General features: G+C 52.1%; 1 protein-coding gene across 3 annotated transcripts in view; it reads right to left on the bottom strand.

Annotated features, from left to right (window-relative positions):
* Window positions 1-18,525, bottom strand: part of CUEDC1 (CUE domain containing 1) — a 75,779-nt gene that overhangs the window by 37,666 nt on the left and 19,588 nt on the right. The window contains exon 1 of one of the 3 annotated variants that reach the window (XM_046676993.1): window positions 3,022-3,106. The exons of the other annotated variants lie outside the window; for them this stretch is intronic. The gene's annotated coding sequence lies outside the window, so the exon portion shown is untranslated. Of the gene's footprint in view, window positions 1-3,021; window positions 3,107-18,525 lie in introns of those variants that run through there. 3 annotated transcript variants of the gene reach the window in all.

Here is an 18,525-nt window from a genome sequence, read left to right as displayed (position 1 = left end):
AGGGCAGGAGGAGGAGAGAGAGAGAGGATAAGCAGAGGTCTGTTCTCGAGGGTGCTCTGGCAGGCAGAAATCACTCACTCATTCATTCAACGAACATCACAGAGCGCTCCCACGCACTAGGCAGTGGGAAAGCGGGGGCGGGGGGAGGGATGAGAGGACCAACTCATCCGGCAAATACTTTAGCGCACCTTCAGTCCCATCCTCCGCCTTGTTCAAAAATATATACATATGTAAATCAAGAAACCAAAAGCTGCCCCCAGCCTCCACCTTCTCGCAAAAGGTGAAAATCCCTCTTACTTGAGGCCGAGCTGTTCAACCCAGAAGAGGAAATAAGGTTAAAACTGCTGGCGTGGGCTGACCACCCTGGGGACAGGGCCTTATTCACACAAGATGCCTGTCTCCAGTCACCAGGCATCAACCGATACCAGGTTCTTTCTTCCCAAAGGGGAGACGCAGGGAGGAGCATGGGCGTGCCAGGGCGGGACACCAGGTTCTGGGGCCCGAGACTGCTGTGCTCACACTTCTCGGTGCACACTTCCTCAGGCCTTACCCCGCTTATCTCCAATTGTGCAAGGACAACGAGAAGCCACCCATGGGGCCCCATTTGTGGTCAGTGGCAGCTCTGCCTCATTTGAGATAAGAATATATCAACAGCGGACTGTGTTATAAAAGGACATCGTGTCCAGGGCCTTCCTGAAATGTGTCATGTGTGTGCGTGTGCACACAGGGAGCAGGGGGCAGGCATTCTGAAACATCTCAACTTGGCCACGTGTGGCCTTCAAACACCTACTCCTTCTAGAACTGTACTGTCCACGAAGGTAGCCACTAGTCACGTGCGGCGATATAAATTGAAATTTTAACTAACTAAGCTTAAATTAGATTCCACCTTCAGTTCCCCGGTCACACTACCACATTTCAAGTGTTCGACAGCCACTTCGGCTCGTGGCCATCGTATGGAACAGTACATATTCCTGAACATTTCCAATGGCAGAAGTTCTATCCGACAGTGCCATTCCAGAACGGAAAGGGCAGCCCTCCTCACCAGTAGGAAGCCATGGTTCACGTAACTGAGGGCTTTCTTACATTATCTGGGGAAGACCAAGGACTGTGGACAACCGAGCCCCAACAGAAGGACCCTTCCACATGCTTCTGGGAAGGGTGGGTAAGTGCAAAGACCCCCTTCTCCTGGGCAGGCAGAGCACTGGCCTGCAGTGAGCACTAGGCCCCCTCTGGTGGCCCCAGCCGCATTCAAGATCAAAGCTTTGGCCTGGTTCCCGTGAAACTTGACACCCCAGGCGAGAGAAGCAAGAGGCCATGGGGAGCCCAGTTCTGGGTTCAGCACTGGCAGGGCCCTGGGCTCAGAGGACCCGATTCAGAAAAGGCCCTGCAACATGCTCGCCAGGAGGAAGGGGATGCTCAGCATCGGCAGGGCTCCCTCACTGTCCCCTCTCCTGGGTGTGCCCCATGGTGGCCCGGGCGCTGCCTCTTTGGGCTTCTCCAGAGCAATGGGAAGGAGTCAGAGAAACAAGGCAACTGGGGCTGTGGTTCGTGTGTGAGGGTTGGGGATCCAGGGGGTAAGTGCTTACTAAAGAAAAAAACATCGTTTCAAGGAATCTGATGGGTCAGGCTAAGGAAATGAACTGAAAGGGGTTCTGAGAAGGCAGAGTTGCCTGGGTGTTGGGCCTGAATCTTTGAACTAACCAGAGAGAGAAAGCAGTCAAGCACCTCCTCGCCTGCAACACACACTGCACATGATGGTCCGAAATGGCTGAGACACTTTCACTCCGAACTTAACCAATCTCCTTAAGAATTTCCCCATTTGAGTCAAAGGGTATCACTGTTCTCCCCGCAACTTGCCTCAGCTTCGCCCTGAAGGTAAACCAAAATGAGCTGTAAACCTGCAGTTTTTCCGGCAAGTGCAGCTGGGGGCTGGGGGCTGGGGGCTGGGGGCTGGGGGCTGGGAGGTGAGTAGACAACCCACCAAGCGTGGGAACAAGGGGAACGAAGACCCCGAGGGGGACCTGGGAACCTGGGCTCGGGTCCTGGCTCTGCCACATGGATCCTCGAGCAAGCTCCTTTTTCCTCTTAACGTTTTTTTTTTTAAATAAAATAAAACAGATACAGAAAACTGCACAACACAAATGAGTGGTTAATGAATTATCATATGGCAAACATCTTGTAACCACTCATGTCAAGAGCCGAAACTCTGCCGCCACTCCAAGACCCTTGACGTGCCACAAGCCGACTTTCGCAGTCGTCACTTCCTTGCATTTCTTTGTCACTCCAGTGTACATCCCTGGACATCTCGTCTTGCCCGTTCTTTTAAGTCTATTTTAACCTACAGGTTCCCCTTCATCCATTTTCTTCCTTATAATTTATGAGCTGAAGAACCTAGGCTGTTTGACTGTCGACTTCCCCACTGTCTGAAGTTCCTGGAGCCAGTTTCCTCTTCTCTCTGAACCTCAGTTACTTCTTCCTGACCAGCATCATCCTGCCCAACTTACGGGGCTCCCGTGACAATAAAAGGAGACGGCCTGGAAGCACATCGGGAAATGCTTATGATATTTGTTAAGCAAAGAATGCAGGATGCGAACAGATACGTATGGTATGCTTTCAACTACATAAAGAAAAAATGCATAGGAAGAAGGACCAGAAGAAAATATGCCAACGTATTAACAGTCGTCCTGCACGGTGGAATTCTGCATTCCCCCTCTCTTTTTTTCTCTCTTATATTTTCCCACAATTAGCATATAACAATGTGATGGGGACAAGTGGTTTTTGAACATTTTAAAGAAAAGAGTGCTCTTAAAGTGTGACATGAGATCAAATGTGTCACCAGGCTTGTCCACTCTCCCTTCACAGGACCACTTGGCTGTGCTCTCTGTTTCCACGGCCACCACCAATCCAGCTGAGATCCTCAGCATCCCAAGCCTGCTTCCCTGGGTGCCTCCTAGCTGCTCTTCCCGTCTCCCTCCTGTCTTCTCTCTGTGCCACCAACAGATGAACTCATCCAAAACATACCCGGTCACTTCCCAGCTCCTCAGCTTCTCGTGTAAAGATCAGACTCCTTCCTTTTTCTGTACCAGCGGTGACTACACTCAAGGAGCATCAGGGTCACCCGCAGGGCTTGTTAAACACAGGCTGCTGGGCTCCACCCCCAAAGCTCCTGGTGCCCTAGGTCTAGGGTGGGGCCCCAGAATTTGCATATCTGACAAGCTCTCAGGTGACGCTGACGCCCCCAGTTCAGGGACCAGATTTTAGAACGATGATTTGTACCTCTCCTCTGTCCTTCTCAACAAGCCCTATCGAGCTTTCAGGACCTAGCTCAAGTTCCCCTTTTTCAGGAGGCAGTCTCTGGAAACTTCGCCAATACTGATCTCTCTCCACTCGTCCAGACCACCACTAGTGATGCCACGTAAAGTGGTCTGGTGGTCTGGAAGAGGGGAGAGGGCACTTAGTGGCCATGATGATGGGCAATGTGGCACTTTATCGTTTGCTGTCTCTCTCTATCCTATGGGCTCTTAAGGGCGGAATCTGGCAGGGACACTTCTTCAGGGACCCCACATTACCCAGGAGGTGTTCTACATGTCCCAGTGAACGGAATCTGTTTCATCACAGGCACCCCAGTGACATTCACAACAGACTTCTAATTATTCACCCATTCATTCACTGTCAGTCAAAAACACTTAGTGAGGACCTACTGTATGTCAGGATACACAGGACAAAAATCTCTTTTCTTGGGGCTGGCCCCATGGCATAGTGGCTGAGTTCCGTGCACTCCACTTCAGCAGCCCAGATTCACGGGTTCAGATCCGAGGTGCAGACCTATACCACTCATCAGCCATGGTGTTGTGGCAACCCACATATAAAGTGGAGGGAGATGGGCACAGATGTTAGATCAGGGCTAATCTTCCTCAAGAAAAAAGAGGAGGATTGCCAATAGACGTTAGCTCAGAGCTAATCTTCCTCAGCAAAAAAAAAAATCTCCTTTCTTCACGGAGACCAAGAATTGCAATAGCATGAGTTATAACAGAAGCCTGCAGAAAGGCTCCGTGAGGAATCCTTCTAACTGCAGCCAAACGGCCCCCCGCCCCTGCAGCCTGGAGACCGCTACGTACACACAACCTTGGCCTGAGATGCAGGTGTTGGTGCCCGCCAGCAAACACACACAGTTGTGGTCACACCCTCGTGTAGCCATGGTGAAGGTTTGGCCGCCAGTCGCAGGCTTCGTTGTTCCCCAGCTAAGCCACCCTGGACTCGGGGACAGGATTTATGGGCAGATATTGTTAGGAGAACAGATGTCCAGGCAAGCGGGCAGAGCAACTGGGAACAATGGCCGTGATTGTGCAGGCCTGGAACCCACTGGGGGGAGGCAAGAAGACACTGCCTCCTGATTAAAAGGCGGTAAGCGTCTGAGGAGCAGACCCCTGCCCCATTTCTTCAAACGGCTGGGGCTCTGGACACTTGAGCCCTCTGCCCCCCAAGCCATTTTGAGCAGGCTGAAGACACCATGGATTCTGTAAGGCAGATGTTGGCTTCTCGTGACCTTGGACCACTTTGACCGCTTTGTGCCCCAGTTTCACTAATATCTTTTTAAAAAGTAGTAAAGCCAAAAGATGAGTTGATGGAGATCCCTTTTGGAAGAATAAAAGGAGAGATTCAAAAACAAATGAGAATAATGCCACTCTGTAAAAGTGAAAAAGAGAAACTGGAAGGAGACGGGGCAGGGAAGACCCATCAGCGGCTCAGGGGGGAACCCTAACTGTACACAGGCATCCTGAGCAGCGATTCTCAGCCGGAGGGTGCGGCAGAATCCCTGCGGAGCTTTTGAAAGACAGAGGCCCAGGACCCCCTGTGAGTCAGAATCTCCTGGGGTGCACGCCATCCCCATCCCCCAAACCCTAGCAAGTCAAAGAGGTTTGGGATACTCTGCGCTACTCCCAGTTAGGAGACGCCACCCCAGGGCAAATCATCCTGTAGGAGAAAAAGAGGGAAAGGCAGTGGCCTCAGGGGCTATAAAGCAACAGAGGAGCCCAGAGACCAGCCAGAGAGGAGAAGGAAGGTCAACACTGAGGAGCCCTTCGTTTCTGCCCCCCGCCCGAGAGATCTGGTGCTGGAGAGGAGCTATCATCCTCCTAGTGCAGGTCCACCAGTCCTCCAGGGCCCTGCTGCGTCAGCCACAGCATGGCCAAGTCCTCGGCAGCTCCTTCCTCCGGCCACCGCTGACCACACCCCATCCCAGCACATTTCCCTGGTCCTGCACCCTCACCCCTCAGCCCCAGCAGCCTCACCCTGGTCAACGGTAACTCTTTATTTTAGGATTCTGACTGCAGACCTCCTCCTCCAGGAAGTCTTCCAGATACCCTCCTTGGCTCACCCCCACATGGCCTCGACCTGTTAGATTCCCTCTCTTCCTGCACCATCGAGGGGGCAGCATTAGTCACGTGATGTCACAATTACCAGTGTGCCAGGTTGGTGGCCCCAATAGACAGTGCCCACCTGGAGGGTGGGCAGAGATTTTTTTTGGCCTCATTCAGTTCTCTGTCCCCAAAACCTAGCTCAGTGCCCAGCACAGAGCAGGCAAGCGACATGTATCTTTATGCTGATCAAGAGAAAAGGGAAGGGAGGAAATTTTAAATCAAACAGCTTAGGGGTCCCACTGACTCCATATCTCACAGTTTGGACAAAGCACAGATCCAGGGTGCTGTCCAGAGGAGCAGGAGCAAGTTGTGTCTGCGGAAGGCCTCTCGCGATGAGGTACCAGGGACACTGCCGCATCCACTGGGAGAGCCTGGGAGTCAGCAGTCCCAACTGGGAGCTCCTGCAGGCCATTTTGCAAACAAGGACAGGAACAACACCATCCAAGGCCTTGGCTGTCCCACTAGCCCAGGGGAATCTACTCAGGAGAGGCTGTGACGAAAAGCAGGGGCCCAGAGTGGTGTAAAAGTAGACAGGAAAGAAAATGCATTTGGAGTCACCTGGAGTAATTGAAAGCGAACCATATGCCAGGCACCTGGCTAGGTGCGTCCCCACAGTCTTTATTTAATTTTGTCAGCAACCCAATGAGGCAGCTACTATTCTCCTTGTCTTAACAACAGGAAACTAGGGCACTGTTCTGCTGGAAGGAGAGAAAGCGAGGAAGCAACCCTCAAAAATCGGGTGTGTTTGGCCAAGGCTGAGTAGAGATTTAAGGGTCTTTGAGTAAAGCATTAAGGATACCTGCTCTTTGTTCTCTATCTTTCTTAAAGACAGAACAAAATAAAATGAGATTTAGGTTAGATTCCAGAAGAAACCTGGGGACTGTAAAGAGGTATTACTTCCCGGGACAGATCCCGGAAGTAGCGGCTCCATTAGGTGCCCATTCTGCAGGCAGAAGACTGAACAAGCTGACCTTGATCACCATGGGAGCCTCACCCATCACACTCAGAGGTCTCGCAGGCAGCTTAGCTCCAGCTCCAGTCTTGAGCGGGGCTTTTGGACAATGCAAATCTGAGGTTAAACACATCCTTTGCTAAATTTAAAAAGCAGATGGGTAGAGAATTCAGATATTAAAATGCAGCGTGGCATTGGCTGGCTTCATCCATGAGGTGGATGTGACTGGGCAGGGTTAGCACAGTGCAGGACCGTATCGCTCAGCCTACTGTTTCTCCTGCTGGGTAATGTAGTTCGTCCAACCAGCAGTGACCGAGATGACTACGGAAAGTGTGGGTGGCAAATGGCTCTGGCAGAAAACTGCTGCTTGGCCTCAGGAAGCCCATCCTGCGTAACCATCCTCGCCCACTCACTGCTGAACTGCTGGGAGGACCGTGAGGACGCAGAGCCGATCGGCTGTGGTCCCGGCTGCTCCGGCCAACGCTTGTACTTCGGCCTGGAACAGAGGGCTCCCCTAACAGGCCGTGGTCAGCCCGGGATGCAGGACACCCTGGGCAGGAGGATGAGCCATCTGGGGGCTGGATCATAAGCAAGATGCTCAGTCTAAAGAGAGATTCCCGATTCTGAAGTTTCATTTCAAACCAGGCAATTCACTGGTTTGAATCACTGACTTTACTATTCACCATAGAACAATCCTATGACAATAACTTTGCAGAGTTTACCCAGATGTGGGGTTTCCTTAAGGTAAAAGGGGTCACATTACGAAAGAGGTTCAAAACCTCTCTACCCCCTAAGGAGAAACCAAGGCCCGGAGAGGTTCAAGGCCTCGCCCTCAAGGTCCTGCCAAAGAATCAGAGCTGGTGCCAGCTCTCACACTCAGCCTCCCACCCAGGTGGCAGCAGCTGCCTCTGAGAATACAGTGGGCCAAGGGGGGCTGAGAGTGTCTATAGACCACCGTACACTCCGCTCCATCCAACGGCCTCATGAGGAACAAGGTGCGAGCACGCAGGGCAGGCCAGGCCAGGAGCCATGCCCCGGGGTCCTCAGCTGGAGGACTGATTATAGCTCCCTCACCCCTGGTGCTTCAGGCCACCACAAGGCCTCCAGCACTGCCCCCACCTCCCCCTTTGATCCCAAAGAGGGGAGCGGGGTGGAGAGCAAAGAGAAATCCCCAGTCGGCCCCGGCCTCGGCATCGATTCGCCCAAAGCAAAGGCAGCACAAAGGCTGCACCTGTTTCCATGGAGACGTGATTGGCGAAGCAAAGGAACAAAACAGAGCGAGAAACACAAACCCGTCACCACCTTCCGGGCCAGCGTGATCGATGGCAGGCCAGAGCCCCGACAGGAAGACATCGGAAGGATTAAAGGCAATCAGAAGATCTAGAAGCCAAACCGGGAGCCCTTTCAGTTGGTGGAGAGGGAGGCAGCAGCCTCCCCCGCCCCCAGGCCTACGAATTAGCCTGGGCCCCACTCTTGAGAAAGATCCCGAACAAAAAAACCCCAAACAGAAATCCAAAGTGAGCGATTATTCACTTGACAAAAGGATTCTTTGCTTGACAAAGGGATTCCTTGAAACTGCAAAAGCCCACGGTGGACTGGAGGGCCCTGTTTTGTCTCATTATTTATTTCTCTGCAGCTGAGGAGGAGGAAGACAAGGGAGTAACTTCCAGTTGAAAGTTTGTAAGAAAAGATGACAAAATTCCCAAGGGATTGGAGGGGTGGGGACAAGACTCTGTTTATAAAACATCTGCTGGGAGAGGCCCACAAGAAATTGAGACAGAGCAGCTTTAAAACGGAAAGGCGAGTGAGCTGAGCGCCTGCGGCTGGCCGGCCATTCACCAGGGAGGGCACAGGAACCTCCATGGCAGTGGAGGAGGCTGGGCAGCAACAGGTTTCCAACAGGTCCCCAGCGGGGTGGACCCCTAAAGCAGGGCACTCTCAAAGACCTTAGGCTGAGGGGAAATGTGTGGAGCAGTAAGAGGGCAGCCCACCCCCCCCCCCACCTCCCGCAGCAACAAGAAGTCAAGAGGCTTGAAATGCTCCGGGGTGAAGGCCAGAGGAAGATGCCAACAGTCAACAGTCGGGGATCAGCAGCTGGTGGGGCTCAAGAGCAGCCTTAAGAGCCTCCTGGCTTGCTCTCGCCTTTCATCAGGTGACACGTATTAAGTGCCTCTCTGCGCATGTTGCCATCCTGGGAAGGGGACAACGCCACGCACCAGCATAGCCCTGCCCTTGGAGAGTCCCAACCAGGCCTTTGCTCCATGCAGTCTTTTCCTGACTGTAATTCCTACGGAACGAGAAACCAGCACGACAACAACAATAATAGTTACTGAGCACGCTGTGTGGCTCCAGCACTAAACAGCGATTGTCTCATTTATCCTCTCATCCACCCCATGAGGGAGACGCTATTCTTAGCCCCATCTACCCATGTGGAGACAGGCACAGAGAGAGAGGTAACTTGCCCAAGGTCACACAGCTATTAAGTGGCAAAGCCCGGATTCAGACACAGGCCTGTCCAACTTCAAAGCCTGTGAACACCAGGCTAAATGCTACCACATCAGCCCATTTCACAGAAGGAGATGCCGAGGATGAGAGACTGCAAGTGACCTGCACTGAGGCAGGGCATGGACTCTGAAGACCAGCTCTCCTGACCCCCCTAAGGCCTCTTTGCCTTGTGAAGCCTCCCCGGGAAGGCTTTCTCAGTGGGGTACACGGACTGTTCTGTGGCCATGAAGTCATTCTCCTGTTCTGGGCCTCAGTTTACCCCTCTGAGACAAGGAGGCATCATTGTAGTGTGAGCCCCCCGCCACCGCCTCACTGAGAGAGAGGAACTGGGAGGAAACATGGGACAAGGTCCAGGGTTGTCATCAAGGAACCTGTAGGAAAAAAAGGCTCCATCCCAGCTCCGCAAAGATTCCCAAAGATCCACAGCCCTGGAGAGAGCAGCGTAAGGTAACAGAGCAAACCCTGGGCAGCCTCTCCAGGAAGCAGCTGGTCCAATGGTCTTCCCACCAGCGTACATTCGGGAAACCCGGGGACTTCCTGGGGGTGTTCAGACATGGTTGGCTTTCAGGGAATCAATTTCCAACCCTCCACTTCCTCTCGTAGCCTCCCGTAAACTGTTGTGCTGGGAACCGTAGGGGCCCACCAGTTCTCTTTCACAAGGGCCCTCCTAAACATCTCAAAGGAAAGCCACCCTCCCAGCCATCCCAACTATACTCATGCTCTGCCCTGGGGTGAAAAAGCCACCAAACAAAGGGACAATGGAGAATAGAGCACTCCTGGGGGAGCCGCCCCTGCCCTCCCCCCCCAGGATGGACACTGAGATGGGGCTGGCCTTTCTTTACCAAGGCCTTATCTATCTTACCGCCCATTCGTTTGTTTTAGGCTTAGAATTAGGAAGCAAGGAAGCTGACACAGGGACACCTGTTTAACACATTTATTGGAATCAAAAAATCGAGTCAGACATTTTCTGCCCCGAAGCGTGACTCGCCCACCGGTCTAACGGCGAGGTCCAGCTCCGCCAGTTAGGAATTACGGCAGACATTCTCCATAACTGCCTGAGCTGAGTTTGCCATCCTAAGGCTTTGACAAAAATATATTTGAAGCAAGTATATGACTTACAATAAGCCTGGAAATACACTCTACTTCAAGTTAAGATAAGAAATTTATATGTGAATTTTAAAATGTGTAAGGGGATACAGTTTTTTGGCAGCCTTTTCACAGGTATGGGAGGAAAAACAGAATGAAGCCTATCACGTCACTTCCTTGGAGCCATGCTTCAGAGGCTCTAGCTTCCAGGCCACCGGCAGCCCCACTGGGCCACGCCAGTAGTAAGCTCTCGAGAGAAGGCAGCCACAGTGTCTACAACAAGCACTAGACCTGGAGCCTGGGTGGAGGTTTGTTTCTGCTACGTTGTAGCTGTGTGGATCTGGTTACATCACCCAAACCGTTGGAGCCTCAGCTTCCCCAACAGCAAATGAGAATAATACCATATAAGGCATATTAAAAATGCTGATGGAGGCCAGCCTGGTGGCGTAGTGGCTAAGTTTGAGTGCTATGCTTCAGGGGTCCAGGGTTCACAGGTTTGGATCCCGGGTGTGGACCTAACACCACTTGTCAAGCCACGCCGTGGTGGCATCCCACATAAAACAGAGGAAGACTGGCACAGATGTTAGCTCAGGGCCAATCTTCCTCACAAAGAAAAAAAAATCCTGATGATGATGATAATACTAAATGAATAATGGAGAAGTGCATCCGCATAAACAGCCCCAAATAGCAGCCAACCAACAAGCATTTTCTGTTTGGCTTGGACAACTTTATGGTATTTGCCTCTAGACGACATTAATAAGTGATATTTATTGAGTGCTCACTATGTGCAGCACTGGACTGAGTGCTTCACAGGCCCCAGCTGATTGTGTTTTCACTGCAATCCTATGGGCAAGGTGTCATTCTTAGCCCCGATTCACAGGCGTGAAAAGCTTACACAGTTGCCCAGCTCCATCAGCCAGCAATGAAAGGCGGAGGGGGTCTGTCTGATTCCAGAGCCTGTGCTCCAAACCCAAGTATGGCCTGCAACCAGCAGCATCTGCACCAACCGGGGCCTGAACAGAAATGCAGGATCCCAGCACCCACTCTTAACCCACTGAATCTGAACCTGCATTTTAGCAAAACCTACGGGTGATTCACACGCACATCCAACTCGGAGAATCACTGCTCTAAACCACCCGTCCCGCTGACTCACCATCCTGGCTTTCTCTGCGGAAGGTAATATTAGAATGTTTGCTTTCTCCACGCACACACACACAGCTGGCAATTAAAGCAAGCAAGATGGTGAGGGATTATAATAATCCGTCAGCAACACATGCGAAATGCATTTTTTTAAAGGGCTAGGAGGATTTGCATCCAACTGTCATCAGTAGTTATGTGATGAGGAGCGATACGGGATGGGGAGACATGGTGGTCAAAGGGGAGCTTTCTATTTGTATTATTTGAAATTTTTACTAACAATAATGCACTTATGTATTGGTTATATAATTAGAAAGGAAAGCATGTTTTAAAACATAAGTTCAGATCACTGGAATTTTCTCTTCTTCTTCTTCTTCTTCTTCTTCTTCTTCTTCTTCTTCTCCCCAGAGCCCCTGAGTACATAGTTGTATATTCTAGATGTAGGTCCTTCTGGTTGTGGCATGTGAGATGCCGCCTCAGTGTGGCCTGATGAGCAGTGCCAGGTCCGCACCCAGGATCCGAACTAGCGAAACCCTGGGCCTCTGAGGCAGAGCACACAAACTCAACCACTCGGCCACGGGGCCGGCCCCTGGTGGAAACTGACTGCACTTTATGAGCTACACCTACCCAAGGCTATTGGCAGACCCCAGCTCCAGGCCCTGGAAAGCCAGGGGAGGGAGCCAACGGGAAGCGTTGGTGGAACAATAGAGTGCTATGCTTGGAGTTAGAAGACCTGGATTCAAGTCCAGGCTTGGCCCCTAATTTGCTGTCGGACCCCAAGGCTCTCACTCAGCATCTGTAGGCCTGTTTCTTCCGCTATAAAATGAGGATCACCCCCCCACACACCCTTCCAGCCCCACAGTGTTGATCCCACAGGATCAACCCTGCACTGAGACGCATGAACGGCCCCTGTGAACAGCAAGATGTCGTACAATGCAAGGGCTGAGTGTTTTCTTGGAAAGAAAAGCGATGAAAAAGAGCTGCGAAATGTTCACCCTCACTCATTCCCTTCTCTGCACAGATACTCCATGACTTTATAAGGAAGACATACAGAGTAACCTGGACGGAGGTTCCACGGGAGCCGCAGGCTGAAATGCAAATCCTTATTCGAACTTAAAAGTTCAATTTGGACGTAGTTCAAAACACAAAGAGAAAGGGCTGTTTCTCAGTGTCTGGCCCATTTTCTTTGCTCTGCTCGCCTGGTTTCTCTGTGGGCCCACAGCTCCCGGGAGGTTCTGTTGCAGGTTCCGTGCACTTCCTGTTGGGGCGCAGCGCCCGTGCTCTGCTCTGCTGCCCACGACCGCCTAGGGCAGTCGTCCCCAGCCAGTCATCCCCAGCGCCGCCTCCCACCTGCTCCTGAAGCAAAAGACTCGGGGTCGCGGTGTGGCTCCTTCTGGCCAGCGTCTCCGCCTCCCAGCTTTTACCAGAGAACTCAGATTGGCAGGGCTGGAAGGAGCAGCAAGAGGCCCCCCTCGCTCATCAGGCGGGCGGGGGGGCTGGGCATAGAGGGATACAGTGACCTCTCAGACCCACACAGGGAGCTTAAAATAAACAGAGCCGGGCCAGGTCTCTGTGACCTCTGGAGACACCTTCCCTCCTTAAGATCTCTCTCGCATTCGTTGGCAACTTGCCTGTCACCGACCTCGCCCCTCTGTCCCTTCATTCTAGGGGACACCCAAAGCTGAGGACTAAAAGCGGCTGTGCTTTTCCTCAAATGAAACGATCCTAAAACCACACAGTCTGAAAGTATCGTTGAAATTGAGCCAGAAAAGAATCCCCTGCCAGATTTTCCAAGGAGAACCAGGCCCGTCTAAACCATTATGAGCTCCGGTTACAGGAAAGTAATGGCAAGAGAAACCTCTGGGCAGACAGTTCCAGCCCCACTGCTTACGTGGCCCTGGGTGCCTTGCTTCACCTCTCTGAGCCTCAGTTTTCTCACATCTGAGAAAAATCACTCAGTGACAGTGAGGGGACTGCCGCCTTTCCGTCTGGAACAAAGACTCTAGATAAGGGTTACATCCTTCATGCAGAGTAGGAGCTTAATAAACAGCAACTATTACCATCATGATCATCTTCGTTTGGGACCATCCCTCCCAACAGGGGTCCAGGTCAGTTCTCCCCTCCAGCAGCACATTAGAATCACCTAGGAAAGTTTTGGTTTTTTTGTAACACCAATGCCTGGATCTTATCCTCAGTGATTCTGATTCATTGGTCTGGGGTGCGACCCAGGGAATCAGGACTTTTTTTAATAGTTCTACATGTGATTCTGAGCGCCCCCTGCGGTGGAGAACCCATCTAAATCAGTGCTCCTCAACCGTTAACGTGCACACGAATCTCCGGGGAATCGTGCTCAAACGCAAGTTCTGACTCAGTAGGTTTGGTGTGAGGCCCGAGAGTCTGCATTTCCAACTAGCTCCCAGGTGATGCCAGTGCTACTGGTCCATGGCCTCAGGAGGAATGGCACCCACAACTCAAGGTCTTGGGGAGATGGCAGGAAAGTTTATAAGATTCTTCTCTGGACACTCTCACAGTCCAGCTCTGTCTGGCTAGACTAGAGTTCACTGCCTCCTGGAAGCAAATAATCAACCATATGACCCCAAACTGGGGCACGGGGACCCAGAATCAAAGCCTGTCCCTAGATGACTCTCTCTTTGGCCCCCTGTTGGCTTTTTGGGTCCAAGCAAGAGCCTGCAGACAAGCGTGGCCACAAGGACGTGCTAGCAAATCAATCGTGACGCCACACGCTGCGTTCACGTGGAGTTGCCTTCTCAAGGCTGTCCAGGGGAAAAGCCAGAAGGAAAAGGCCCTAGTTACTTTCACTCGGATGAGCGGGGTGGAAGAGAACATGGCCTGACTTGGCAGGATGTCCCAGCCAGAAGGAGCTGAAAACAATAGCAGCTCTGGTCAGCCAGACTCCTCTGATCAGCCAAGCAGAAAGCCTCCTGCCTGGAGCTGGCTCGGCAGGTACACAGTTGAATGGACTCCGAGGAAACGTGAGCAGGAAGGGGGCTGGGTGGGCAAGTCCCTTCTGGCTTGGAGGTTGGTACGTTTTGTGACCCTGAACAACATCAATGAAACAACACTGATTGGGTGCCTATTACGCACCAGGGAGTTTCACAGAAATATTCTCATTTGCTCCTACATCAACTTTGCAAGTCGGGCATCGTTGTGTTCATTGTGTAGATGAGGAAACTGAGGCTAGGTGGATAAGTGACAGCAGAACTTATAAAGGACAGAGCCAGGATTGGAACCCAAGCCTGGCCAATCTTCCCTATTACTTTACATTGCTGCTCAAAACTCTTAAATCTCTTGATGCCCCCTTTACCCTTTCACCGGAGCAGGGAAGAAGGGGAGAGGGTATAAATCAACAGAACTGAAAGCAACTTCGGGTCTCCAAGAACAAAGGAAAATGCCTATCATCAGTGTAATTCTTATTAATCATTATCATCGTAAGAAGTGTAATGAAGAGACACTGGGAGGAAAGGATGGTGTCCATCCTGACGTTTAGGTGGCTAAGCAAGGCACCGGCCCCAGGCAGTTTCCAGCAGCCCAGGCCACTGCAGTCCCAGCCCCTCTGAGAAAGGGTGAACAGCACCTGATGGCTCCAGGGTGAATACCGGGGATCCTTGGGGGAAGGCCCCGGCTGTGGCATAGAACAACAGTCCAAAAACCCAACAGCTCAAGGAAGGAGACCGAGCTGGGTCACAGGAGCATGGTCCTGGCAGTTGGGCCACTGTGCCAGGCTCAAGGCTGGAAAAGACACTCAACTGATGCACTGATGGGCCCTGAGAGCCAACATGACCCTGTGTCCCATCGCCTCCCCCCTGCATAAGCCACAGAAGCTTCCTGAAGCAGCCAGAGGCCACTCGAATGAGTGCCCCACTTTAAGGACTATGGAGTTGAAGGCTGATGAGATCATCCTAAGAGCCTCTGTCCCATCAAGGCCCTGGACCTATCCCATGGCCAGGCCCCCCTACCAGTGTCTTGGCAAGAAGGGGCCTTGGTAGAGGCCCCAACTCTGGATTAATACTACACCAACAGAACCCAAACAAATGGCTCCCGAGAGTCATGCTCCCTACAATTTGGAGGCTTAGAATAAAGATGTGTTGGGGAGGAGGGTGGCTGACAATAGGGGAATGCACAAGCCAGCCCTGGCATGGCCACTGGATGAAATTTTATACAGCCATTTAAAATAATGTTTTAAAACCACACCAATTCGGGGGCTGGCCCCGTGGCCGAGTGGTTAAGTTCGCGCGCTCCGCTGCAGGCGGCCCAGTGTTTCATTGGTTCGAATCCTGGGCGCGGACATGGCACTGCTCATCAGACCACGCTGAGGCAGCGTCCCACATGCCACAACTAGAAGAACCCACAACGAAGAATACACAACTATGTACCGGGGGGCTTTGGGGAGAAAAAGGAAAAAATAAAATCTTTAAAAAAAAAAAAAAAAAAAAAACCACACCAATTCATTGAACATGCTCACTGTGCAGCAAAAAGCTAGATATAAAAGTGTGTAACCAGTAAGATCACAGTGAAAAAAAAAAGTAAGACTTCTTTTTTTAAATTTAGGCACATAAAAAAACGAGCAGAGGGAAATACAACCAAATGTTACCAGTGGCAGTATTTAAATTACCAGAATGATCATTTTTTGTTGGAAATTAAGCACTTTCTGCTTTTTCTTTAATGAGCATGTAAACTACTCAGGGCAAGGGGAAGACATTCTGACCAAAACTGGTGTCAGAGAAGTCAAGATGAAGACCTGCTGGGATGGCATAAACCCACCCCCATCCAGGCAGCCACAACAATGAGATGGAACAGGCCCAGCTGTAATCCAGAGGCCCACGGGGCTATTGTGGTCACACCTGGACAAGCAAGCCAGGGGGGCGCCCTTCCCAAGGGGCTGAAATTCTCCAGGGAAGATAACAAAAAGCCCATCAGCCCTTAAAGTGCTCTAAAGGATTTTGGTGAAAGACGCCAAAGTGAAACAGTGCAGTCAGGTGCTCTGCCCCCGGCAAAGAGACAGAAGACAGCTGCCACTGCGGGGCCAATGTCCCTCGGAGGCCCGCAGCAGACGAGGATTTCTGCCCACCACCACGCAGCACAGGGATATAAAAGAAACAAGCTTCACCATATGGGGCTCAGGAGCCTCCTGGGAATGCTGGTGGGAGGGAGAGTGGCAGGTCCCTAAGCCATGTGCAAATGTGAAGAAGGAAGGGGGTTTAGAGAGAAAAAACTGCACCAGCTGTCTCCAAAAGAACACTAATTACAGGCGCTGTGCTGCCTGAGCAAGGCCTGGTACCACAAGCAAAGATGCTCCCAGGGGCCCAGCAGTCACCCAGCCGCCTGTGCTCGGCTGCCTGTGGCTGGCCCAGAGGGCATCTGACGGGGGCTGGGGGCCTGCCGCCTCCCTGAGATGGGCAGGGAAGCCCAGGCCCAGAAAGCAGCTTCCACAGGTCCTGCTTACTAAGAAGTCCACATGACAAGGTCAGGAGGCCTGTGCCGGGTGCCAGGGCTGGGAGACACAGGAACGTGGAGAGGACTAGAGAATTTCCTTCTCTGGAGATTTTAAAGACCTAAGCATCTGGAATAGCTCAATCCTGGAATGGAAAAAAGCGACGTCCTCATCCCTTGAAGCTGGGGACGCGGCAGAATCAAGCAGAGAGATTAGAAACCCAAGTTCCCAGGGGTCCCTCACTCAGGGGTCAGGGCAAGGAGCTCAAGTTCACCATCACCCACGGTGCCCCTCCCGGATGTGGTCCTGCCACTAGCATTTTTGCTGAGACACCGGGAGGACTGAAAAGGCCCAAACTCATGAAGTCGGGAAGGCAGGGAGGGCCTGGGAGTCACACCAGGGTCTTGTCCATGGTCTGTTGCTTCCTAGCTGCGGGGCTGGGGGCAGGCCCCGTCGCTCTCCTGCAACAGGTGTATTATCCATCCTAGTTACTGCATAAAAATGTTTGCAGACCCATGAGAAATGTATGGGATGGTACTTCTAAAAACTATCAAGTTCTAAACAAACGGAAGGTGTGACTGTGGTTAGTGAGGTGCCATTATAAGGTGGGGGCATTTTGCTTCCCTTTCGTGATAACATGCAAATTAGCAGCAAAAACAAAGGAGCAGGTTAATTTTCTTTTCAAACTATTCACCTATACAGTCTAAAACAGGATTGGATGGGCTGCTTCAGGAACATGTGAAATGGGGCTCGGAGGCTGGGGGCCACATCTGACCTCCTGAACAGGAGGAGAAAGGAATGGCTCGGAGAGAGGAAGGGGAAAGAGGGAAAGGAGTAAATGGAACCAGGGGAGAAGTAAGGAGGTTAGAACAGAGATTCCACCCTCCTGGGAAGGAGCCCCGCATCCCTGGGAAAAGGGCCGAGATGAAAGGGAGGCGCAGCTGGGGGAAACAGGCCATGAGAACAGACCGGCAATTGTCCGCCAGGACAGGCGGGCGCTGCACCCGAGCAGCCAGCCGGCACTGCGCTTTGTGCCTTAATGTAATTAAGGGCCCGGTGGGGGCAATGTTTGGAATCCTTTAACTCCTCGCCATTCTCACAGAGCAGCTGAGCCAGAGCGTGGGGCTGGGACTGGGGGCGGCACCGGGTTTCTGGGCAGCTCTGCTAAAAGGGGGCAGCAAGGGGCTGGAGGTCTGGGCAGCAGGAGGTGAAACCCTCATTCTAGGCCTGAGAGGCACTTCCTCCTCCTCGGCACTGTCCCCAGGAGTGCCCTGAAGCCCTGCCACTGCCCTGACCCCAGTTAACACTCCCACTAATTGCTGGGGCTGCCGGAGAGCCTGAGAGCCCAGGCGAGCAAAAGAGCCAGAGTTAATTAAGGAGAGAAAAAAAGTCTGCTTCTCTTCATTTCCCTCCTCCTCAGCCTGCTGGGTTGGGCGTCTCGTTTCAGGGAAGCTCCGGAGGCGGGAGGCAGGGAGCTCCACACCGAGAGCCAAAACCAACAACGGCACATGGAAATTATTGAACAGGAGCAGCTGGGTGTAGAGGGCTTCTAGGAGCTCTGCTCAAAGTTCTCCAAACCTCCAGAATCCCAGAGGTATGTCAAGGGGTCCACTCCCCACCCATCCAAAGAGAAGCCTCGTGTTCTCAGTCCAAATGCTGGGTGCTCTCCAACAAGGGCGGCGCAAGTTCTTGCTACCAAGGTGGGATTGCTCCAGAGGGCAATGGGACACTCCGTAGGCTAAAGCAACACAACGCAACGTAAGCATCTGACAAACATTCCCTCATCTAATCTCACAGCTACCCTATGAGGCAGGCGCTATTCTTGTCCTGCTTTATAGATGGGGAAACTAAGGCTTAGAGGAGATAAATAACCAAGGTCAACAAGCCAGCAAGTAGCAGAGGAACAATTCAGATCCCAGCACATTGACTCCAAAGCATTTAACCTCTATTCCACGCTGAAGGTCACTCAGATA

The sequence above is a fragment of the Equus quagga genome, chromosome 11 (genome assembly GCF_021613505.1).
Source record: "Equus quagga isolate Etosha38 chromosome 11, UCLA_HA_Equagga_1.0, whole genome shotgun sequence".
NCBI lineage: Eukaryota > Metazoa > Chordata > Mammalia > Perissodactyla > Equidae > Equus > Equus quagga.
This window is presented reverse-complemented; position numbering and strand designations above follow the sequence as displayed.